The 26,066-nt window shown below is 38.1% G+C and overlaps 1 pseudogene; it reads left to right on the top strand.

Moving 5' to 3' along the window:
* The first annotated feature begins 21,057 nt into the window (after positions 1–21,057).
* Positions 21,058–21,152, top strand: LOC122095541 (annotated as a pseudogene).
* The last annotated feature ends 4,914 nt before the right edge of the window (positions 21,153–26,066 follow it).

The following is a 26,066-nucleotide window of genomic DNA, read 5'->3' as shown; positions in this document are numbered from 1 at the left end:
CCCCAAAAAAAAAACCATCCCATGAAACCATTAGATGTGAACTTGTTTGGTTTGTGAAATATTCCTCAAAGAATGGTGATACTGATGAAAGCACCCTAATCCTAATGACAGCTTATTGAATAGAGCTATGTGCTGAGACCTTCATAGGGTGCTCTCAGCTGAGTCTTGCAAAGAGTAACATATGCTGTGTCCTTCATCAGGTAGATTCTTTCACCTGGTACTCAAAGACCTCCACAACTCAGATGATTATGCAGACAAGAATATTGAGGCTCAGATATGTCCCCATGGCAGAGACAAAATTATGTATTACTGAAGACTAGTGAGTTGTCTCCTGTGGATAATTGTTTTGTTTTGATTTTTCTCCATCATGAACCTTGACCTCGGGGCCTAGGCTCTGACCCTTACCTCTTGGGCTCATGACTAACACTCCACCACATGGAGCCACTAACCCCCTTGCAGCAGAGTGCCATGGCCTAGGAGTTGATAGCTGAAGTCTGTCGCCTTGCCTTATAAGAAACTGATATCTGTGGATCTGGGTTCCCAACTATCCCAGACACAAAAGGTCCCATGAGACTATCATCTCCAATTCACGACTAAGACACCTGAAGTGGAAGCTGGGTGCTTGTGACTCATGCCTGTCATACTAGCTACTCAGGAGGATGAGATCTGAGGATCATGGTTCAAAGCTAACCTGGGCAAGAAAGTCCTTGAGACACATAGCTCCAATGAACCACCAGAAAACCTGAAGTAGCTCTGTGGCTCAAGTGGTAGAGTACAAAACTTGAGCTGAAGAGCTCAGGGACAGCATTAGGCCCAGACTTTAACTCCTACAACCTACAATAACAACAATTTAAAAAAAAAAAACAGAAACAAATAAACAAATGTGAATTAGTGGGCTGGGAATGTGCCTTAGAGGTAGAGTACTTTGCATATATGAAACCCTGGGCTTGATTTCTCAGGACCACATCACTAGAAAAAAGCCTGAAATGGCTTTGTGGCTCAAGTGGGAGAGGGCTATCCTTGTATAAGAGAAACTAGGTACAGTGCTCAGGTGCTGAGTTCAAGCTCCAGGACTGGTGTATGCACACATGTGCAGGGTGTGTGAACGCACGCACGTGCACACACACACACACACACACACACACACGCACACACACACACATACAGAAACCAGAAGTGAAGTTGTACGTGCATGTGTGTGTGCTAGAGAAAAACAGGAACATGAAGATGCTTCTAGTGTGTTCTATATACTTAAGGTTGGAGACACAAAGTACTCATAATTATCAGGTCATTTTATAGGCAAAAGGAAAAAATGCAGAGAGTATGAGGATCGCTCCAGCTTTTGGTCCTCTCATCCTGAAGCAGTAAATTCACTGCAGCTCAATGCTAAGTGACAAAGCTGGCATGTCCTATGGACATTTGCTCCCAAATCCTGGGACACTCATTTCTCACTTTTGGCTTCAAACCTGTGACCAGAGGAGAATATGAGGAGAGAAAATCCTTCTCAGAGAAAGCTACTGTAAAGAACATTGTGGTAGTTTACTTATAAATTCAAACCATTGGAATGACCCTGTTGCAACAATGAGAAGTACAAGTTGTCATGTCCAAAATGAGCTTTACAACGTTGGTGGGGGGGGGGGAAGGAGAAGGATTGGTATTAGGGGGGGAGGGGGGAGGCTGGGAAGGGATGTGAAGGATAAACAAAGGAGGAGGCTGCAATGCTTGGTAAGAAATGTACGTATTATCCTGCCCATGTAACTGTAACTCCTCTGTACAGTATGTTCACAAATAAAATTAAATTAAATTTAAAAAAAAATAATTCAGATTGTCCAGATTAAAAAATGAACAAAAGAAAGGCAGGTGCCAGTGGCTGCTGACTGTAATCGCAGCTCCTGAGGAGACTGAGATGTAGAGAATCTTAGTTTGAATCCAGCCAGCATAGGAAAGTCCTTGACATTGTTATTTCTGAGAGATCACAGAAAAACCCAGAAGTAAGGCTGGGACTCAAGGTTAATGCAATACCCTTGAGTAAAAGGAGCTCAGGGAGTATGCCTAGGCTTACAGTTCAACCCCAGGACCTGCAGCAATGATGGACCTATGATGCCTCTCCCAGGTTTCTGGAAGCTTGGGAAGTCCAAGCACATGTCTGGTATCACAGTGCTTCCTGTCATATGAGTCTGGTGAAGCTCATCAGGTTTTGAAATGTTTCACTTCTCTTAGTTGGGCCCTGGGTGGATAGGTTTTGGGGTTGAACACAGGGTGCTGACCATGAGCTTCAGAACAGAAGCGTGCACACACACACACATACACACAGACCAGAAGTGAAGGTGTGACACAAAATGGTAAACCTCTGGGCTTCTCCTCTGAGCTCATGGTCTCAAGATTTAGATTAAAGATTTGTGTGGAGTACCTCCTTTGCGAATCCTTGAGGAAAGCTGCTTGAAGCCTCCTCGGGAGATCGCCTTTCAAAGCCAGCCCAAACAAGAAAGTCTTTGAGACTCTTATTTCCAAAAACCAACAGAAAACCAGAAGTGGAGCAGTGGCCCAGAGGGTAGAGCTCCAGCTTTGAGAGAGAAAACCGAACAGGAAAAACAGGCCAGACCAGGCAAGAAAGTTTGGAAGGTGCTTATGTCCAATTATTGACCAGATGGCTTGAAGTGGAGCTGTGGGGGTGGTAGAGCCTCACCCTTGAGCAAAACAGTAGAGGAATGCATCGGGCTTTGAGTTTAAGCCCTGGGATGGCCACAAAATAAATTAAAAAAGAGAATACCAAGTTATGTATCAGTACCCTACCTTCTTATGTGTGTATATTACCACCCTGAATGCCAATCTATTTATCACTGTTTGGGCCAACCTGGGGCTCAAAATCGGCGCCTAGTAACCACCTGACAACTTCATTGGCCAGAGGATGCCATGCTCACAATCACCCATTCATGAATTCGGCCTGCTAGGCCCTATGTTCAGATCCTAGCAATACCAGGCATGATGGAGAACACATCTACAAATCTAGATGCTATGTGATAGGATTTAAACAATATAATAAATGGTATAGATGTCATCAGAGTCAATAAAATAAATGGTAAATAAATGAATAAAACAAGAAATAAAACACGTTATGGACTGAACATTTGTATGGAAGTAGAAATCCTTTCTTTAAAATGTATATAAGGAGTATGTTTTCCAGGACTGAGGCTTGAATTCAGCCCCCCTAGGAGGAGGGAATTGCAGGAGATCCTGAGATTCTTGTTTCTGGACCTAAGAAGTGTCATGGAATACAATTGATATCATCCTTGAATGAGTAGTTTGTGCATGATGGGAGTAGGAAATGATAGGCAAGACTCATGGGGTATCAGTTATATGTAATGAAGAGTTGATGAAGCATGACAATAATCACCACAGTCATGAAATGGAGGCATCAGGAAAGATCCAAGAATCGGCAGTCACACGGTAGATTGGATTCCATCACAGGTTGCCTTCTCTCCTACTCTATACAAATATGTACTTATTTGCATACTACGTTCAGTTTATGAATGGATGACTATTGTTCTCCTCCTTCCCCCTCCCCGGGGACTCGTTCTCAGGTTCTAGGAATGGCCTAGCTCCTTGGAGGTTCACAGGCTGCTGTGCTCATATGGACCCATTCGCCAACTGGGCTTGCTAGGCCCAGAGTTCAGATCCCAGCCTGCCAAAAGATTCATACTGATGTCAGAAGCCAATCGTTGCACCTGTTTTCCTTTCCTGCTTAAGTCCTGGGTCTCAGCTAGGATGGAGAATGCATGGGCCACCCTGTCGCCATGGGAATAGGGTGTCATCCACGTCAGCCGAGTTATAACTGTCATCATATACTCAAGAAAATACACAATATATCCATGAATAGCATACAAAATAGCGAATAACTACTCTAAACGCATGATGCAGTCTAAACACAGATGTGAATATACATCCCATGTTTCAATGATGAATTGAGGACTCTTGTGACCTCCCTAGGGCTCGGTCTCAGTTCCTGGGAACAGCCCAGCTCCTTAGTGGTTCACAGGCTGGTGTGCTCACGTGGACTCATTGGGCAGTTGGGCCTCCTAGGCCTGGAGTGTGAATCCCAGCACTGCCAAAAATTCACCAGTGAGTCATTGCACCTGTTTTCCTGTGCTGTGCAAGTTCTGGGTCTCAACTAGAATGGAGAATGTATAAGCAACTCTATACTCATGGGACTAGGTTGTCATCCAGGTCACCACAGTTATATCTGTTGTCTTATGCTCAAGAAAATACACAATACATCAATTATTAAGAGACAAAATAAAGAGAATGACTACACCAAATGCAAGATGCTGTCCACCCATGTATGGAAATATAGATCCTTGGTTTAATTATGAATTTATGACTATATTGTCCCCCACCAGGGCTCAATCTCAGGTCCAGGGAATGGCCTAGCTCCTTAGTGGCTCATAGGCTGGTGTGCTCACAAGGACCCTTTCACCAATTGGGTATGCTAGGCCTTGAGTTCAAATCCTAGCACAGCCAAAAGTTTCATCCTGATGCGAGAATCCAATCGATCTACCTGTTTTCCTCTCCTGTGAAAGTTCTGGGTCTCAGAGAGGATGGAGAATGCTATATAGGCAACTCTATAGCCATAGAAATAGGGTGTCCAGGTCAGCACGGTTATATCTGTCACCATACTCAATAATATACACAATATATCCATGAATAAATAAAAAATAAAAAACTACACTGAATGCAAGATGCATACAACACCTGTAGGTAAAGAGAGATCCTATATTTAAAAAAGATGGGCTTATTATTTTGTCCAGTGCTGGGGCTTCAAATTAGGCCCTGGACTGGGACTGACATTCTAGTCTTTAAGGATGGTGAGCTTCCCCTTCCCCCACTGTGCCACAGAGCTACCCAGACTTGTGTTAAAATCCCAGCACTGACAAAAGATTCATCCTTATGTCAGAAGGCAATCGTTGCACATGTTTTCCTCTCCTGTGAAATGCGGGGTCTCAACAAGGATGGAGAATGCATAGGCAACCCTATAACCATAGGAACAGGTTGTTATCCATGTCAGCACAGTTATACCTGTCACCATACTCAGTAAAATTCACAATACCTCCATGAATTAGTCACAAAATAAGTGCACCGAATGCAAGATGCTGTCCACACATATATGTAAATATAGATCCTATGTTTATATAATGAATTTATGACTATCATGGGGCATTCTGAGGATCAATGTCAGATCCTGGGAATGGCCTAGCTCCTTAGTTGCTCACAGGCTGGTTTGTTCACCTTGACCTATTCACCAATTGGTCCTGATAGGCCCTGAGACAGATCCCAGGACTACCAACAAGTGGATCATGAAGTAAGAAAGTGAGTGTGAAAATTATTTTCCTTTTCTCTGAGTCCTGGGTGTTAGGTATGATGGAGAACATGCCTACAAATCTAGATGTTATGTGATAGTATATCATCAACGTAATAAACGGAGTGGGTGTCATCGTAGAAAATAAAATCAATGGTAAATAAAAGAATAAAAATTACAAGGAACAACCACACCAAACATGTATGGACTGAACATCTACAGGTAAGTATAAATCCTATCTTTACAATGTATATAAATAGTATGTTTTCCAGGGCTGGGGCTTGAATTCGGGCCTAATGAACAGGCCTGACTTTCTTATCTTCATGTATGGTAAGATTCCCCTTCATCCACAGTGCTGCAGATGTACCCAGACCCTGAGTTCAAATCCAAAACCGGGCAGAATAAACAGCGCGAATTGCAAGCCAGGGAGCTAATTTATTTTTTATTTTTTATTTTTCATTTTATTTTATTTTATGCTCACATGGCACTTGAACTCAGGTCGTGGCAACTCTGCTTCAGCTTTGATCACTCAAGGCTGGGATGGAGCCACTGGACCCACAGCTGCTCCTGGAATCCTAAACCCCCAGGCCTTGCAGGGAAAAAATGCACAGAAAAATGCTGTGAGGTAGCTTTTTATGTTTTCTTCTTTGTACGGTGACCCTCCTGGGTCTGAATGACACTGTTGCAAAGAGTACTTCACTTTGCATTGCTGAAGGCTGTCAGAATACCGAGGAAGCCATAGGCCCACTTGGCAATGTAGGCCCTGATTTCGAATCCCTGTCCTGACACAACCAATGGCAGGAGATACAAAGAGACATTTTTCCCATCCATAGGAATAACAATGGAACGTTATCAATGTCACGGTTGAATGAGTTGATTGTAAATAATGCTTCTATAAAATTAGACAGCCTAATTTCAGGAGGATGATTGATTGTATTTAATATTATGAAGCATAAAAAGAATACTATTACTTACAGGAACACAATAATTTCAAGAAACTGATTTCATTAATATTTAAGGATGAAAACAATAACAATAATTACACGGAGGCATAATAAATACCCAAGAATTGGTACAAATGTAGTCTATATAAGTGAATAATGGACAGACATCTCTGGCATGCTATAAAGATATGTATTTATTAGTATACTGCCATCTTTGTGTCAATCTGTTCTTATTTTGTCAACCCCTGGGGCTTGATCTCAGGTCCTAGGAACTGCCTTTCAGGTAAATTTGCCCCAGGATGGCGTGTGACACTCACCCATTCATGAATTTGGCCTTGTAGGCCATGAGTTCAGATGCCAGCACTCCCAAACAATGAATTGTGGAGTAAGAAGCTGATGGTGACATGTTTTCCTTTACTGTGAATCTTCTGGGTTTCAGGTATGAAGTGGAATACATATGCAGACCTATGTCCTATGTAATCAATGTAAAAAATGTTCTTGTGTCATAATAGTCAATAAGATAAATGGTCAATACATGATTAAAATAAAAAATAAAATGAATAACTCCACTGAATGCAATATGGAGTCAACATATGTATATAAATATAAATCATATATGTAAATTGTACATGAGTAGGATGTTTTCTAGTGGTGGGGATCAATTTCAGGCCTAAGGAATAGACTTAAATTTCTTGACTTCAAGGAGGAAATCTTTTGCTTCCCACACAGTGCAACAGAGTTACCCAGACCATGAGTTCCAATCCCAGTCTTGGCAGAAAAAATGGCACCTTTATAGTATATAAGGTCCAATTCTTAGGTATTTCATTATGCCTCCACTTAATGAATGTGATAGTTTAAATGCTTAATAAAGTATTAATTAAAATCAATCATGATCCTATAATATAATTGTGTATAATTTTATCATATAATTTTATCATTCAACAACTGCTCATTCATTCATGACATTAATCACATTCCATTGGTAATCATATGGATAGGAATGAATTTCTTAGGATCTCCTGCCATTTGGAGGTAGCAGGACCAGTATACCAACTGTGGGCTCCAGCTCCCACCACTTAAACCCGAGGATAGGGAACTCACCAGTCTGTCCAAGAACATCAGCAAGACCAATGATGAGACAGGCACCAGTGGCTCTCAGCAATCCTCCTTGTTACTTAAAAGGCTGTGATGGGAGGATCAAAGTCATCCTAAGTAGGAAAGTCCTTGAGACCCCTGTCCAACTTCAGTGCCAACTAAGCCAGAAGTAGAGCTGTGTAGCTCTTGTGGTAGAGGGCTAGCCTTGAGCCAAAGCAGCTCATGGACTGCGCCCAGATCCTGAGTTCAAGGTTTGGGACTGGCAACAAATAGATATACACAAGAATCTGTGCAGCCATCTGGCTAAAGCAGGTCACCCTCTTGTCCCCAAATGAATTGGACATAGTTCCCTGGGAATGTGGCTGTGGGAGGTGCTGTCCTCTTGACTCTGCCCATGCTGCCTGCATCACAGGATTCTGGCCACACCACCATTCTTTCATGTTTCTTTCTGACCAATGGAATACAAGAATGGTGGCCACGCCCACATTCCATGCTGCCCTGTATCCCAGGCATTCCCTTGGTATGTTGTCACCACTACCAGCAGTTGAAGAAGGTGGAGCTGGCTGAGTAGTGAGCAAGAGACTTGACGCTACTTTGGAGTAGGAAATTGATGTGCCCTCCTGCTTCCCAGCCCCCTCCCCTGCTTCCTCCAAGGCACCGCATTTCAAACCTCAGGTGGTGGCAAGCTGCTGGCAGGCTTGCAGCCCTGACCTGGTCCTGGCCCCTGGTCCTCTGCTCTGGACCTGAGTGTCTGCAATGCCCCCTCCATTGCTGCTCACCCCACCAGGAGCATCCACCAACAACTTCTCCCAGCAGCACAGGTGAGTGACCACCCAGTGGGCCTGCACCCTGAGACACCTGTACCTGACAACCCCCCCCATTTCCCGGACTTGCATCTCCCTCACACCCCACAGTCCAGCCAGGGCTCTGCCACTAATGCGCCTCAAGGATAGGGGGTGGGTGTCAACCCGGGGAACCCATCCCCATCCCAGCAGCCATTGTCCCAGGAAAAGGGCAGATGCAGTGATGGATGAAGAGGGGCACCACATCGTCCCTGGCCTGGAGCAGTGGGAGCCACAGAGCCATGCATCTGCACCCTTTCTCTCCCTAGTGGGAGCTTGGTGGCTTTAGTCAAAGGTGGGGAGCAGCACCTCCACACTTGCTTTCTCTGTCATTTCCTTTTTTCTGGGCATGGGGTTTTTGGATGCAGAAGATAGACCCCCCCCCCAGCTGTGTGAGCCCTTGTCTTCTGTGCTTGGTCATCCTTTCACCTGAAAAGGGTCCCAGAAAAACCCAGAGGGAGGTGAAGGGTGCTGGGGGTCAAAGCAGAAGGTGAAAATCTGGGAGAAATACCCCCAACCCCCCCAACCCCCACACACATACACCCGGCCTGTTCCCCTACCCCTCAGCTGTCAAAAGTTCTCACAGGGTCATCACCTTTCCAAGCTCTGCCAACATGTGCTGGTGTTCTTTGTCCATTTGCTCTCCTTGTCCTCCCCAAGAATTCACCAAGTAGCCCCGAAGCATGTAAGCTAGAAGTAAGGAGTATGTCCATGTATGTAGCTTTAGGACTCCATCCATTTCCCCAACACTGCCCCCACCCCTGCCCAGACACCCCTCTGAGGTCACCATGACCCTCTGCTAGTTTCCTTTCCCAGGCTCTGAGGAGACGCCTGTCTCAGGACTCCTTCACCCAGCATCCTGGCCTAGGTTTTGGTGAATGTGGAGTCAAGGCTGGTTGTTCCAAAGGGGAAGGATCTGGCCCTGGAGAAAGGGAGGGGCGGGGTGGTGATGTATCATTTGAGTGGTGCTCCCCTTGGGTGGGAGCCCCTGGTTCTCTCAAGGGAACCTCCATGCTCCACCTTGTACATTGTCCCAGATGAGGAACGAACAGAGGCACTGGTCTGAGTCGTGTATGTGTGTGTGTGTGCATTACAGAGAGAGAGACAGAGAGAGAGGGAAAGAGAGAGAGAGGGAAAGAGAGATAGATCATCTTTCTACTTATACATCCTGACAGTGCTCAGGTGAGTGATCAATTGGCAAATTTCAGGTGCTGCATGGATGAGTCTTCTGTCACCAGTCTGGATTTGTGCGTGTGTAGAAGTGGGTTGCAACAAAGATGGTCAGACCCTTTGGTAACTTTTCCTGCTATCTTTGTGGGGGGGTGCATGGGCTTCACGGCTGAGCTCTAGGGGCCTGGAAGGGTAAGGTGCTTGAAGGGGACTCATCACAATTAAATTACAAGACCAAGGGATTTGTGTGCCCTGGAGCTGTGGTAGAGTGATAACCTTGATGGAAAAAAAAAAGCTCAGGAATAATTCCCTAGCCCTGAGTTTAAGCCACCTGTACTGTCAAAAACAAAACAAAACAAAACAGTAAATGCAAAATAAAGAACACACACTTGGAATATATAATTGCTCCTTCCATACAGATACCTGACAATAGTCCCTAATTCATGCATTTTGCCTATATTAGGATACTGTGTTGAAAAAAATGTTTTGTTCATTAGATCACTGCAGTTAATGCCAGGAATGTACTTAGATGTCAAGTGAAGATGAATTCTGGAAATTCAAAGATTCCAAGCTTTTGAGTAGTCACAGATAATCACAGGGAAGGCTAGTCTAAGTGAGATTTGGAAATCTTTTTGGTCAGTCATGGCACCAAAAAGGCAGAGGCTAATTAAAAGTTGTGATAGAAGAGAAGGAATAACTCCAGATGGAAGGAATAAATGATAGTAACTAACATATACCAGAAACTGTTCTAGGGAAATATTCTTGGTTATTGAAGAACTAGTTATCAACTAGGCTCATTCCTCATTGCCTTTAACATTCTAAATCTCTTTGGCTAGTTCTTAATATCTGTGTGATAAATGTATATCCTTCTATGCTGTTCTTTCATACCTGATCTCCTTTGCTTTCTAAAAATCTCAGTCTTTCTATATTACTCTATGAATATTGCCTAATACTAAATAACACCTACACAGATGGCAGAGGATACTAATGTAAGAGTCCCATAGCTCATGAGTCATTAATATAACAACATGGAAAAATGAGGACATATTTATTCCTACCCCCAATTTTTCTTAAAAGCTGCAATGTCATCATTTGGTTCAAAGTTCCATTCTTTGTCTACATAGTATCATTAAGTACACATAAATGCAAATATGAGCCAGGTGCTGGTAACTCAAACCTATAATCCTAACTGCTCAGAAGGATGAGACCAGAGTTCAAAGCAAGCCTTGTCAGGAAAGTCCATGAGACCCTTATCTTCAATTAATCACAGGAAACCCGGAAGTGGTGCTGTAGCTAAAGTGGTGGGGTGCTCAACTTGAGATGAAGAGGTGAGGGACAGCGCACAGGATCAGAGTGCAAGCACCAGCACACAGGATCAGAGTGCAAGCACCATGACCAACAAAAAAAGTGCAAATATGACTTTCAGTTTCCCCAAAAGGAATGACACTGTCAATAGTAATCTTTCCAAGCATAAAAAATAATTCCAAAATGATTCAGTGCACCTTCTTTTGCTGAGTTAAGTTATGGTTTCTTTGCTCGGCATATTCTCTTTTTTAAAAAGTGTCAAATATTAGCTTTATAATAAGCTTCATCTAATATTTATTTTTTCAAAAGAGAAGCCCATATTGTTGATATCACTTGGCTTTCTTACTATCTACGTTTAAAGCCAACCCAGTCAGGAAAGTCTGTCAAAATCTTATCTGTAAATAAACAGTAGAAAAGCCTAAAGTGGAGTTTTGGCTCAAGCAGTAGAGCACTAGCTTTGAGGATAGGTGGGCAAGAAAGACAACTGTTCAGGGACAGGGTCCAGCCTCTGGGTTCAAGCCCCAGAACCAGGACAATCTAAACAAACAAGCAAACAAAAACAACCCCCAGATAGTTCTTTGGGACTCTCCTTAAAGGAGTACTAGTCTGAAAAGAGGCTGCTTGTGCTGATCATACAGTATCCTGCTTTTTTGGAATCCTTATTGCTATGGAGAACTCAGGACCAGACTAAGGGAATTGATAACTGACTCCTGCAAAAAGAGAATCATCTCAGGGGTGAAATATTCATCCATAAGACACTTTTAAACCTCCATGTCTTTGTTTCTTTGCAGTAGAACAATTTTAAAACAATGTTATTAGGAGCCGGTAATGTGGTTAAGTGGTAGAGTGCTTGCCTTGCATGCATGAGGCCCTGATTTCTCAGTACCACACAAACAGAAAAAGTCAGAAATGGTGCCGTGGTTCAAGTGGTAGAGCACTGTCCTTGAGCAGAAGAGCTGAAGGAGAGGCCCAGAGTTTAGGCCCCACGATTGGCAAAAAAATACAAACTAACTAAAACACAGCAACATTAATTCCTTTTATTCTATGCTGGCCTTCACATGGCATATTATTATCTTTTGTAATACTGTCAACTAGAAGTTTACAGACAAGTTTATATGAATAAAAAACACACTGGAAAAAGTAAGGGACAGAGTTTCATTCAAGCCTTGGGATTCTTTTCTTATACAGTGAAAAGGAAAGCACAATTTAATTTGAACTTTATCATTCCTCTATGTTCAATTCCTCTCCTGGGATCAGTTTCTACAAAGTCCAGTAAGAATCGTTGGTGCTTCTTGAGGTCTAATGAATGTTTTCTGGCTTCATTGAAATAACACAAGGACACTTTTGGACATAAGGTAACAGGTGTTTCAGAGAAAACTTAGTAAAGATAAAATATAAAATTTTTATTGCTTATAAATACTTTGTCCATGAGTACATTTAGTTCAAACTTCATAATTGCTCTGCAAATTAAGCCAAATTTTAAATGGGAAGAAGTTCCTCAGATCATTCTTTTTGTGAGTGTATGTGCTGTGCATTATTTCCCTACTGCACATGAGTTAACAGTAAGCGAAACATTTGCAATAATAGGAGAAAGAGAAGTTCTGTGTTTAAGTATAAGGGTTCAATACAATATAGAAGACTACAAATAAGACAACATCGAAACAATAAAGCCAAGTCCAGTATGTAGATTTATGGGAGTGTTCCTAAGTGGAACATGAAGTATGAGGCCTTTACCGTTCTAAATCATGCTTGCTAATGGCACAAATTTTAAAAAAGTAGAATGGAAGAATAATTCTGGTTCCAATGCAAGTCAGATATAAGGGCATGGACTTAACTGGAAAAAAAAAGTCCATTTTGAGAGAGCAGGGATTTTACTAGCAGTGAACTAGTGGCTAAGATCACATTTCTTTTTCTTTCCTTTACTTGCATTTTGTTGTTGTTGGTCTTGGCACTTGAACTCTGGGCCTGGGCGTTGTCCCTCTGCTATTCAGCTCAAGGCTACAGCTCTACCACTTGAGGACAGTGCCACTTCTAGTTCTCTTGTAGTTATTTGGAGAAAAGAATCTCTGGGACTTTCCTACCTGGGCTGGATTTTAACCCCAATCCCCAGATCTCTCCACCACCCGACTTAAGATCACATTTCTAACAGTGTGCACCCAGCATATACAATGTGTATGTTCATCTAACTTTATATGAATTTTTGAGTTAAAAATCTGGGCTACAGCTTAGACTTTTCACTCACAAAAATGTTTGTAGTTTAAAAGTTGATACTTCTGCAGAAATAAAACCTAAGAATGTAAAGGATTCTGGGAAGTACAGTTTGCATGCATCCTGGGCAGAACAGTCTTTGCCACACTACCAGCCAAAACCTGGATTGGAAGAATGTCTAAGGTGATGGAATACCATTCATGAGCAAGATTGATGAGTAAGAGCTTGAGGCTTTTGCATACATACATACAAACATACACATACACACAGAGGCACTTATATGTGCATAAACAAATACACAAATGAAACAACTCTTAGAATACGTAGAAAAGTTTTTAAAAAGCAAGAGAAAATATGTCCTGAGTAAGAATTAAGAGATAAATTTTAATATTAGAAAGTACTCAAGTGAACTTTTTTCAAAAATGTTTGAGACTATTACATAGGTAGGGACGAGAGATAGTAAGAGAGTCAAGTAACTATTATTAAAGGGATCGAATGAATCAGAGATCCCAGCAGATGCATCTGAAAATGATCATATCCTGTGTCAAGTGTTAGAAGATCTTTGAAAATAGTACATAAACACTCTGAGCAGTCAGTCTAGTGGATAATATCATTGGAGAAGTTCAGAATTGCTAGTCTATGTCTAGATTAAATAAACCAACAAACCAAGGCAGGGCAATGTGATATAAGCCTGGAATTCTAGCACTCAAACTAAGACAGGAGATTAGAGAGTGGAATGAAATAGTGATACCTTCCCTGGACCAGGTAGTATAATTTTGTCTAATAAAACAAACCAAACAACAAGAAAGAAATACACAGTTGCATGTTTGGGCTAATTTTGTCATTATGTTTTGAGAAGTCAAATTTCCTATTGAAATGCAACTCGTATATAATCTTCAGTTGTGTTTTAAGTGCTCTCTTCATTACAGAACATTCCTAGATTCAAAATGGCTTATGATTCCCACCCAAAATTTGTAAAAAAAAAAAAAAAAAAGTAAGTAAGCATCATTCTGTTGGATTCCAAAGAAATGAGGAAGGATTCCAAAATCTTAAGCCTAGAGAAATAGCAAAGTTCATCTAATGCAGGACTATGTAGATCTTGCTAAATTAGAATTTAGAGTTAACATAAATATTTTAGTATTGTTTGTAATTTCATATTTTATAGGATACTACAAAATTCTTTATAAGTAGGGGGTTTAATTGACAAATTCACAAATGATTCTGGCATTCTATTTGCCTATAATATGCTTTCAAGAGAGTTATAATTAGATCTTAGTTAATAGATAATTCCAACAGTTCATGTATAAAATGATAAAGTAAATAATCTAGACAGAATTGCCAAAAAATCGATATTAACTTATAAATATAGAAAAATTGCAATTTTTGAGGGTTTTGTATGACATTGTATGAAGAGAATAATTGTGTGACATCTTCTTTCTTCTACCTATATGTAATACAGGAAGCAATTTCCTTAATTACGTGCCTCTGTATACAATGAGGAAAATGCTACATTTGGGGCTTGTTTTTGTTTTATTGGTTTGTCCTAGGGCTTGAAAACTGGGCCTGGAAATTGTCTTTGAGCCTGTTTATGCTCAAGGCTCATGCGCTACTATTTCAATCTCAGTGCCATTTGTGTCTGACTTTTTCTGAGTTTATTGGAGATTTGAACCACAATCTTACGACCTTAGCATCCTGAATATCTGTGATAGTTTAAAAAGAGTATAAATATAAATAACATTTTCAAGTGTTCTGATCTCAAGAATCTCACTGGGGGAAAAATGATGCAACCCAGTTTATTGTAGTATTCTTTCCAGATCAAGGAGAGCATCACATTATCAGAGGTGTAGTATTTATTCACAATAGAGATAAGATATTCATGATGTGAATTAAGGGAATTTTAAAGTGCCCTTTACAAGTTGGAAACTACTGGACTAAGATGACTTTATGCTTCATAATTTTATCCTCTACCAGAATGTGGCTATTTTTCTGTTGACTTCTCATTCTGTAACACTCCATTGTAAACTGCATCTATTGCAAAATTAGATAACATGCAAACAGGTACTGTTTTGAATCTCTCAGGTTTGGAATGTTTAGAATTTGAAAATGAGTAGTTATTAGTCATAGGAATTTTGAGGAACACATATATTCTGTCCTCTTAACAACTTATTTACTTTTAAAAGTTATGGGTTTCCATAGAATTAAACTGTTTTCAGTTTTAGTATGAAAAAGTACTAAGTTTATTCTTTTCTCAAAATATTCGCGTTTATTGTGAAAATATTGTCTAGTTGGATAACATCAATTTGATGACTCTCTGACAAAAAAGCAGTAATCAATTCAAATTACATGCCAAATAGTATTGATTTTAAAAAAGTTACTACATAAAATAAAGAATAATATTTACTATAACAATACAGTGAATGTATATTTTATGCAGCTTATATTTTAATTTAATTTTTATTGTTAAATTGATGTACAATGGGATTACAGTAATTGTAAGGTAGTAAATACATAACTTTTCACACTTGTTACCCCCTCTTTCATTTTTCTCACAGTTTTCTTTCACCTCAATACTCCTCACAAGTTGTAATGTACATTTCCAACATATTGTCTTGTGTGTATTGATATTGCATTGGCTTATCCTTTGTCTCGCTGTTTTGTTGTTCCTCTTCACTTCCCTAATTAAGGTAAATGTATACACAATACACAGGGTACCAAAATCAAATACAGCTGAGGACAAACCATAGGGAGAAAAACCCAAAGAAAATAGAAATCACATTAAAAACAACTGCAAAAAAATCTCTGTTTCCATATCTGGAGTTCATTTTGCTCAGCATCAGCTTCTATGTTCATATATACATATAAAGCCACTGGAAAATAATAGTTGCCTGGACACTATATCATGTAAACAACATGTTACTGTTTTTGATGGTAAAGGTTGAATTAGGATTGGGGAAAACGTGATTCTGATAAAGGAATTTCAAAAGAGTTTAAAAATTATGACAGATATATTTTAATTGTTCAAACTTTTTAACAACTTAGACTATTAAGAAAATTGCATGGGAAAAATAGACTTTCATGCAAAGAAAGCTATGGAGACTTAGTTGAGAGGGAGCAATGTGGGTAAAGATAGCTCATTTTCACACTAAACATACAAACTTCAGAAACCTTACTGTAAATCCTGTAGGTTCCCTTGAGAATTGTCCTTACCCAGGAAATACACTCTCACTGTGTGAAATTCAAAGTTCTTAAAAAAAACTAAGACATCAAATTATGTGAATTGACCTTTAATTACCAAAATTATTCTTAGAAAAAGATAATTTGGTTAAAAATATTTAGGGAGAAAGTGCCCTCCAAAATAAAAGAATATATTGGGTTCACACTTTTCTGTTTGTAACACTTCCCACAATGTCTCTGCACGTGAAGCACTGAAACACAGAAAAAAATCTGATTGGATACTCCAATGATTACACATTTCGAAGTAGCTCACAAAAAATAATATCCTTATCAACATGAGGTAGTGAAGAATTCTCTTATTACATAAGCCAAAAAGTTTGGGATCAGAAAAGAATTGAGAAAATTGAAAGGGTAAGAATACAATGTTCTTAGAAGCCCTATCCAAGCATATTGATATTAGCAGTGGAGGGAGGCCAAAATTTTTTATATAAAGTCTCTTAATATTTTTGCTACCTAAAGTGATTTTCCAGAGCCTATTAGGCTCACTACAATGCAGAACAAATTTAATGAAGACAGGAAAATAAATTCTATGTCCAAATGAGGCAACTTAAAAGAGGTTTAAAAGAGAAACCATGAAGATGTAGCGGGGCGGGGAGGAGATCTTATAGTCTTTCAGCTTCACTGGGCTTGAAGCCAAGAAACTGTGCTTAATTGGAAATCAGGCAAGAGCTAAGAGGAGGACATAGAATTTTGACATAGAAACATTGTCCTTTGAAACAGACACTGTCACCCAAGGTATGGATCATTTAACTCTATTCTTTTCCATACATCTTGCTGAGCAAATGCAAGACCAAGAAAAAAATAATCTATTGAAATAATTTTGCAAAGAATAACTTCACTGATCCTGATATGGTATCTAAGGAGAGTCTTAAGAGAGAACATAAAAGTGAAGTAAACTACGGTTTCCTCTAAGCATCTTGTTAGCAAAATATTTGAGGTTCGAAGTGATCGAACCAAAAAGTAGTGGAGTACTTATTTTTGTGGCACTTCAGACACAAGAAGACTTTCAAGGTAAAAGAAAAAAAGTATAGCTAAATATTTGTGATCACAGCTTCTTGGAACGGTTTTTTGGAGACAAAGTTTTACATTAGAGTTTGTCGTCATTAACATAGACGTTGGGTTTTCGTGGCAACCAAATGCAAGGGTGAAGTTTAATGGACTCTCATGGATAAGTAAACAGAATGGCAGAAAAAATGTCAAATAATATTTAGTAAATTAGTTTGGCTAATTACTTTGCCAGAACAAAGAATGAAAGATATAATTCAAAATCACTTGACTTAAAAGTATGAAGAAAGAGTAGTGAAGAGAGATGAGAGAAAACAGAGGACTCTTCTGTCCCCAGTAGAGTAATGGGTTATTTATCTTGTTTCTTCCATTCTATCTTCACAAGCTATCAAGTGTGGCTGAGTACTGGAGTATCCATTGCATACAAAAAGAACTCACAGAAGAAAATATTTGCAGCAGATGTAGGTGATTCATAACCTTAGACAATCTATTTAAATCTGTTCAAAATTCTCTGCTACCCCAAACTGCCCTCTTTGAACAGCTTTATTTGTTTTTCCCAAGACTACCCTTCATTAACTATTTAAAATTTTGAGAGGTCATATTCATCCTCTCTAGAGAGTGCTGTTTGGTTGTGATTTTTGTGTGTTTTTGTTTTTTGTTGTGTTTTTTAACTAAATCTCAAAAGGTTGTGCAAGTGTATTACAATAAATATGTCCATCTAATTGTCCAATGTTCCTGGATCAGAGTGACTCCTTCTATCATTCTCAACCAACCCCTTCTCCAAGATTTATTTCAGATTTACCACTTCCTTTATCACATGTGTACATTGAGTATTCTAGCTGTACTTGCCCCTTGTTCCATTTTACATTCATTCTATGTCTTTACTATTCCTCTCTGATTTCAACTTCCTGATAGACATTCTGTTAAACTTAATATTTTGAAAGGTTTATATACATTCCATGGAGTTTCAATCCTGTATATACTTGTACTGATGTCAGCTTATATTTCCATAATTCATTCATCTGCAATAACAATTTGAAAGACTGGAGACGTGAAGCACTTTGATATGATTTTATTCTCATCCAGTTGGAAGATTAATCTTTAGTCAACAACAAAGTTAAAAAATGGCTTAGAATATATTCCTAACAAATTCTATTAATGGCTTTGTAAAATGTTTGTGATTATTTTATTTTACATGGGATAATATTTTCTATATTATAAGTTTTGTAAAAAAGAAAAAAACTACGATTTCCTATTATACAAGAATATGGTAGAAATAAAAGACAGATTTTATGTTTTTCACATCTCTGATGAGTACCCATATTCATGACTGTGTCATATTTCTTACTATGTTAGACAGATAGGGAAAACATAAAACAACATATGATAAGGCAACTACTTGTGATTTTTTAATATTTACCTTATTAAGTGATGAAACTTAATTTATTAGCTAATGTTTGGGTTTGAATTATGGGAGGTTGTTCTGTTTGACACATTTCTGCAAGGAATCTACTGAACAGCACAAATGGTGGGTGGTACTATTTCTACACTTTAATGAGTGGTTGAACCTGTTTGGCATTAGTGCTGGGTAAATAAATCAACTCAAGTGTAACTTGCACCCTAAACTTGAAAAATTTGTAATGTCACTATCGTCTACTTGTCAAATGTTACTTTGGTGAATGTGATTTTTAAAAGATTATAAGAAAAGGAAATTGCTTTCAGGAGATTAAATGTAGGTTATCATTGGTTTGAGAATGATAACTTTTTTTTTTTTTTTTTTTTTTTTTTTTTGTCGGTCGTGGGACTTGAACTCTGGGCCTGGGCGCTGTCCCTCAGCTCTTCAGCTCAAGGCAAGTGCTCTACCACTTGAGCTACAGCCCCACTTCCGGTCTTCTGGTGGTTTATTGGAGATAGGAGTCTCTCGGTCTCTCCTGCCTGGGCTGGCTTTGAACCACGATCCTCAGATCTCAGCCTCCTGAGTAGCTAGGATTACAGGCGTGAGCCACCAGCGCCCGGCCGAGAATGATAACATTTTTATTCTACAAAACCAAGTTTTAATGAAGTACCAGTATTTTGAAGCATTAACGATCTTCTCAATTAATGTTTTTGTGAATTATATTTGACCTGTAAGTCAAGTTTTCCTACCGTTGGTAGAACAATTATGGATCTATCGTTCTAGAATAGAACGATAGATCCATAATTGGACTACTTATGCTGGACTGAAATCGTTTAATAATCATTAGAAGAGGGGTATTAAAAACAATTTTGTGCCAGTTGTGATCTTGGTCACTCATATGGGCTGGTCATTTCTAAACTGAAAGTTTGAATTAGTGTACTTTCAGATTTTGTGATCTCATCTTTCATTTTAAGTTGCATTGCATTTCACAATTGATTACTGCTAATTCCAGTGTCGTAAGGAATTGAGATGGATTTTCAATTACTTTCTTTTGGCATGTTTCATGAGCCTGCATGAGAAATCTTGCCCTTGTTATCTGATGAAGCAGATAACTGGGACATGGGATCCTAGGACCCGTGGGTCCTGTGGAAGAATGATACCTTTTACATATCATATCAGCAAAATTTGTGTATAATCAGTAGGAATGATTCAGAAATATGGAGAAAACATTTTGGAACCAGTGAGTTAAAACAATAAAGAGAGCAGCAGAGTAAAATCCCTTATAGATTAGAGGAAAACAATTTTTTTTACAATGTGAATTCAGAAGATCAAGAACACTTAGAACATACCAAAAGTTTATAACGAAGACATTGCATTGATAATTTCTATATTCTAATGTACATTATAAAACTTATTATTTATATTCCAATCTATTTATTGTAATAAATATCTATTTATTTGACAAATTATCAATTAATTCTAGTAAGTTTCACTGTGTGAAATAAAATATCAGCACGTATAAATATACAATATATAAATATATATAATATAAGAATAAGGCACATGTTTTGCAATGTTCTGCAGTGGTTAGGGTATCAAAGGCAACTGTGTTTTAAAGTATTATTCCATTGTTTCTACCTCAGTGTTTGGTAGAGTTGGACCTAAAACTTTATCATTTGTAGCTTTACAGCCTAGAGACAAGAGGAAACACTGTGATTAAAAAACTACCAATTTAAGGCCTATTATCGAGGAGAAACATATAGACTTCTCTTGTAACTATGAAAATATTTCGTGAAAGAAAGGCAGTAGTGTAAATTCCTGCTTGGTTGGATGGTAGACTGACCAGGACATTAAGTAATCATGCATGTGAAAAATTTTTTCACCTTCTTGGCTTTAGCTACTTTTGAAATGTTAGGTATAAAAATATATATATATATTTTGATAAAATACCTTCTAGTCTAAATGATTCTGTCTTAACTGTTTATCTCTCTATGATCCCTTTTAACTAAGAATAGTTTTGTTCCAATAAGAAAATCTATGCTGTCAGGGTAAGATATTCTGGTTGGTCTGTTGCTACATGGAAGAAGAGTAAAGGGTCAGGTAGACATTTTTGCCAATAAGACCTCATTTAGGAATTTTTAAGCTGCAGAAGTTTAGAAGTGCTCTTAAGCAAGGCTTACTTTGAATCCATTAGCTCCACAAAGCTAACTCAGTTTATAAACAAATACTTGAAAAGCAATCACTTTTGGACCTAGCTATAAAGGCTTCAAAGTATGATCAAATTTAAGATGAAAAATACTTAAAATAGTCATTGACAAAAAATTGCAAATGTGAGCAATCGACCAAACAATATAAATTTTTTCCAATATACACAGAATTTTAGAGAAGTAAGATCAATAGCATTTTTAGGAACAATAAGGTTTCCTAGTTACAAACAGTCAACCAAGGATATATGCCTGTATAAAGAATGCATCATTAACTACTTAAATCTACAGGATACTACACGCTTCAGCAGGACGTTTACCCAAATTACAATATAGAAATTATCATGGCACTTGCACAAGGATGATATGAAAATTTGTGAAGTATTCCATATTTTTCATCCTTCAGATGCAAGATATGAAAAACAGTTATTAAAAATTGATTACAAAAATACAAGTCGTTATGTCGAAAAATGAACTTTACAACTTTGGTGCGTGTGGGGGGGTAGTGGCGAGGATTGAGTGGGGGGGCAGGGGAAGGATGGGAATGGATGGGAAGGGTAAACAAAAAGGAGGCTACAATGCTTGATAAGAAATGTACTCATTATCTTGCCCATGTAATTGTAACCCCACTGTAATGTATTTTCACAATAAAAATATTAAAAAATACAAATGTAACAATACATGTAATTCATTGAACTGAAAGTTATTTTGACATCAATGCATTAAATCCTCACCTTAGAAAGGCCTTTACATAGCATAATCTTTACAAATCTTTTGAAATTAGATAACATTGTCATTTTATCCCAAAGAAATAAAATACTATAAGGACCTAGGAAAAAAAGGAATCTTAAACTTGTTCTATATGAAATGCTATCTGAAATAACACATTTGTAATGAACCTATATATATATATATAATAAAACAATGTAGAATTCAAAGTATTACATCTAGGAGAGAATTAAATAGATTATGTACATTATACAAACAAAAAACAGATTATTTTAAAATATAATTTTTTCATTCAAGCACCAGAAATATTTTTAGTTTTTGTACTACTCATTCCAACAGATAAGTTAAAATGATTTCTGATTTAAATAATCACAAACCCTGCAGAAATCATTATAGATGTATACAAACAAATCTTGAATACATTTTGACATCAAAGTCAGGCAATTCACTTGAAAAATACGATGGAATCCATGAATTTTTAAAGTAAGATATTGCAGTTGCTTTGTATTGTGAAAATATTTTGTATGAACACAAAGATGGATTGGCATTTTTGAAATTTAAGAAACTTAACCAAACCATTATGATTTAGGAGAACAATTTTTACAGCCTTCCACAACTTCAAAGAGGTAGTGATACATATTTATCCTTTTGGCAATATCAAATGCAGTTTCTTCCAAGTTCTTCAGACCTGGTTTCATATATGGTTCAATAGAAGGAGATCCAGCATATCTTTGCTATTTCTATTCCAAGCAGCAAGATGCAAGGGGGTCAAGAGGACTTTAGTTTGGGCATTGGTATCTGCATCATGGTGAACTAAGAAGGTAGCCACTCTGTTATTATTCCACATATCAGCACTGTGCAAGGGTGTCCAGCCATTCACAGTTATTGCATGAACATCTGCCTGGAGCCACCAACACATGGACAATGTCAAAGTGTCCACTTAGGCTTCCCGATGAAGAGAGGTATACTCATCATCATCCCTAGTATTCACATGAGTGTCCTTTTTGGAAAGTAGTCTCTGTACTGTAGTAAGCCAATTATTTTCAGCAGCCCACAGAAAAATTTGCTTGAATACTTCTCCATTTTTTTTACAAATGATATCATTCCTCACTTTTTCATCTTGTTCCTTGTCTTCATCAGAATTGCCTAACCAGAGACATTAAGTACCAGAGGGAATGAGGTGCACATGTATTCCCCAATAGTTCACGTTGGTTGAACTGGTCAGAAAAATCCAGTGAATTTTCTACATCTGTTATTTCACCATGATTTTTTTTTCACTTTTTCCATTTTTACTATTCGAAATTATTCTAACTGGTGAGTAGGGAATTGATAGAGAGCAGAGGAAAGGTTTTCCTCCATATTCAAAGGTACAGACTGAAAATGAGGACCAGTGGTGTCTTCATGTGTAGCTTATTCTAGGAATGAGAAAATATGAAATAATGCCTTCTATGTAAATGATTTGGGAAATGGCAGAGCAGAAAGTGAAATGATGCAACCAAAAATATAAAAGCAAAATAAATTAGGATAATTATGGATCAGTCATATTATCTATGAGAACCAAGAAAGGGAGAGAGGAAGAGAGAGACAGATGTGCAATGACCTACCTAGCCACAAAATCCATGCCTCTGATCAATTTATAGAGCAAACAATTTTATTTTTAAAAGAGATGGAAATAGAATTTATGTATTTACTTGTAATTAGTAAATACATTTTTAATAGCCTACATAAAGAGACATAGCTTTGACCAAATTACAGACAAGAATCTAAATCCCTGATAATTCTAGTAACAGATCTGACTGGAATCAGTTGTATCACACTTTTCCTGTAGAGTGAAGGAATAGGTCCAGGCTAGGAAAGCAGCCAGAGAAGGCAGGCCGATTGTATCTGGGACAAAACTTTGTGGAAAATGGTATTGAGGATTACCTCTGAAAGTGTATTTACTGTATCTTTTGGAAGAATTCATCACTATTTTTCTGGGAGCAATCCCCTAGCCAATTTTCCAGAGTAAGCACATCCCTCCTTTCATCTCTATCACAACGTTTTGCAAGTCCTCAATAACACACTACCCCCTAGCTCAATAAGCTAAAACCACACTGTGCCCATATTCTTTCAATACATATTTTTCATGATTGTACAAATAATTTAGTGAGAACCTTCTATGTACTTTTCTAATGTGGGAATGAATGTGGGAATGAGGGGCATGACAATAGAGTAAAAGTAAGAAAAATTCAATTTAATTAGCTATTATAATATTTAAAAACATTTTCAGCTCTAACTCATAGCCTCATTTACTATTATTTTAATCTTTATTTGATTACTTCATCAATCCCCTAAATACGTTAAATACAAAAGCAAAAATTGTGGTTTGATTTTGACACTCATGTGTGAGGATGCACAATATGGGCAAATAGATTGGAATTAATACCCATTATCCATTTTGTTAAATTAAGATGATTTTTCCAAACTGATTCTCGCAATTCATATTCCATTCAACAACAAGAAACATGTGACAATTCCTTTTGGTTTCCTCCTTAATAACTTTTGTTTCCATTTTATTTTACAACAAAGGTTGATTTTTCATAAATCTACTGTAGATACAAAGATACGTTAAAATACTTCTATTTGTATGCATTGATATATACATACACACATCTATTACACAGGTTGCAATGATAATTTATAAGTTCTGTAACTGTATGATTTACTAAATTATTTTAAAAATAGACAACTTATGCCTGGAATCCTGGTTACTCAAGAAGATGAGATCTGATGATCATGGTTTGAAGTCATCTTGGGCAAGAAAGTACATGAGCCTCCTATCTCCAAACAATGAACAGAAAATAAAATTGGAACTGTGGCTCAAAGTAGTACAGTGGTAGCCTTGAGAGAAAAAGCTCAGAGACAACACACAGGCTCTTAGTTCAAGAACTACAATCTAGCCAAAAAATCTAATTTACAGCTGTGTAAGTAGAATATTTCCATCACCCAAATGCACATCCATGCTCATTTGCAAGATAACTCTGTTATGTCTGGAGTACCACACAAAATTATAGCTTAAGTAGAAAGGATCACAACATGGGTTCACTCTATTTCTCTCATGGATTTTTTCTCCACTGAAATACTCAAATCTTACAATCATTCAAATTATTTGAAGTCATAGCTTTTTTCTTCAATACCCATAATAGAGTTTGCATTGAGTGTCTTGTGTCTCCTAAATGGGTGTACTTACCACTTTGTCATGCCCCCAGCCCTAAATTATTCTGTGATTACTTTTCAGATAGAATCTGGCGTCCTCCTTGTGTATGATCTTAGGCTCAGTCCACTTTATGTTATTCTTCCTGGAATTTAGAATAACAGGTACATGGCATTGTGTACAGATCTTTCTGTCTAGTCTGGGCTTTAACCACTGTCCTCACAACAGTACACTCCCATGTATTCAGGATTCTCAAAAGCTTATCATAGCTGATTTTTTAAAACAAATCTTTGCATTTCCTGCAGGTTTTTAAGTGCTGAATTAATTTGTGTTTTCTTGGGTTTTTTTTGTTTCATTTGAATGTATTTGTTGAGTTGTTCCAAACTTTCCTTTTTTTTTTCACTCACGTTCTTACCTAAGTGCTGGGAAACCAATTCTTCTTTCTCAAGATAGTCAAGGTGAGCTTTATTTATTCCAAAGCAATTTCAGTAATATTTAAACACCTTCATACCTCTGAATGTTATACGAATGCTAAGTGCTGAAAAGGGTCTTTTTTATTTTCACAACAGTCTTTGGCATACACAGACAGATCATGAAATAGATGAAGATAATAAAACTATAGATGCTTGGCAGTAGGACAAAAACCTATTATTAATTGTTTGACAGAGACTTCCCTCTCGTGAAAGAAATACGCTGTTTGATGCGGGATTTCACAAAATCATATAGCTAGGAAGAACCTAAACAATCATATAATACTACAGAGTTGAGGGAGATGAATTGCCCTCCTGAATAATTTACTTTTGGGTCAAATAAAAGCAGGCTTGCAAAAAGAGAATAGACTTTAGAGAAATATGATCAGTTGCATGTAAATAGCTGCTTAGCTGATTTTGTTAATTTGTGAGCTAATACATGGCAATAAGGTACAACAAGGTAAAAAAATAAAGAAGGTCGCATTGGTGTGTTTGTGTCTTCACGCGCACGTGTGTATGCACACGCACATCGGCAGGTGCTCATGCATGTATTCATCATTCCTGAAGCTTGATAGTGCCTGGGCACTATGCCTAAGCTTCTATGCCCAAGGATAGTGGTCTACCACTCGAGCCACTGCTGCACTTCTGATTTTTTGCAGATATCACATGTATTTTCACGATTGGACTGGCTTTGAACAGTGGTCTTCAGATCTCAGGCTCTTGAGTAGCTAGCTAAGCTGATTCAGCCTCTGAGTAGCTAGTTAAAATTCTGACTGTCCTTTGTGCTTCACAGCTCTTTTATTCTTTTCCTGAGGTAATGACAAGCCTAACTCATATATATGTCTAGTTGCTTTAAAAATACTGTTACTGCTTGGCACCAGGGGCTCCCATTTCTACTCTTAACTACTTAGGAGGCTT

This window comes from Dipodomys spectabilis, unplaced genomic scaffold, assembly GCF_019054845.1.
Source record: "Dipodomys spectabilis isolate Male_0828 unplaced genomic scaffold, ASM1905484v1 ptg000359l, whole genome shotgun sequence".
NCBI lineage: Eukaryota > Metazoa > Chordata > Mammalia > Rodentia > Heteromyidae > Dipodomys > Dipodomys spectabilis.
The sequence above is the reverse complement of the archived record's forward strand: the minus strand, read 5'-3'. Positions and strand labels throughout refer to the sequence as shown.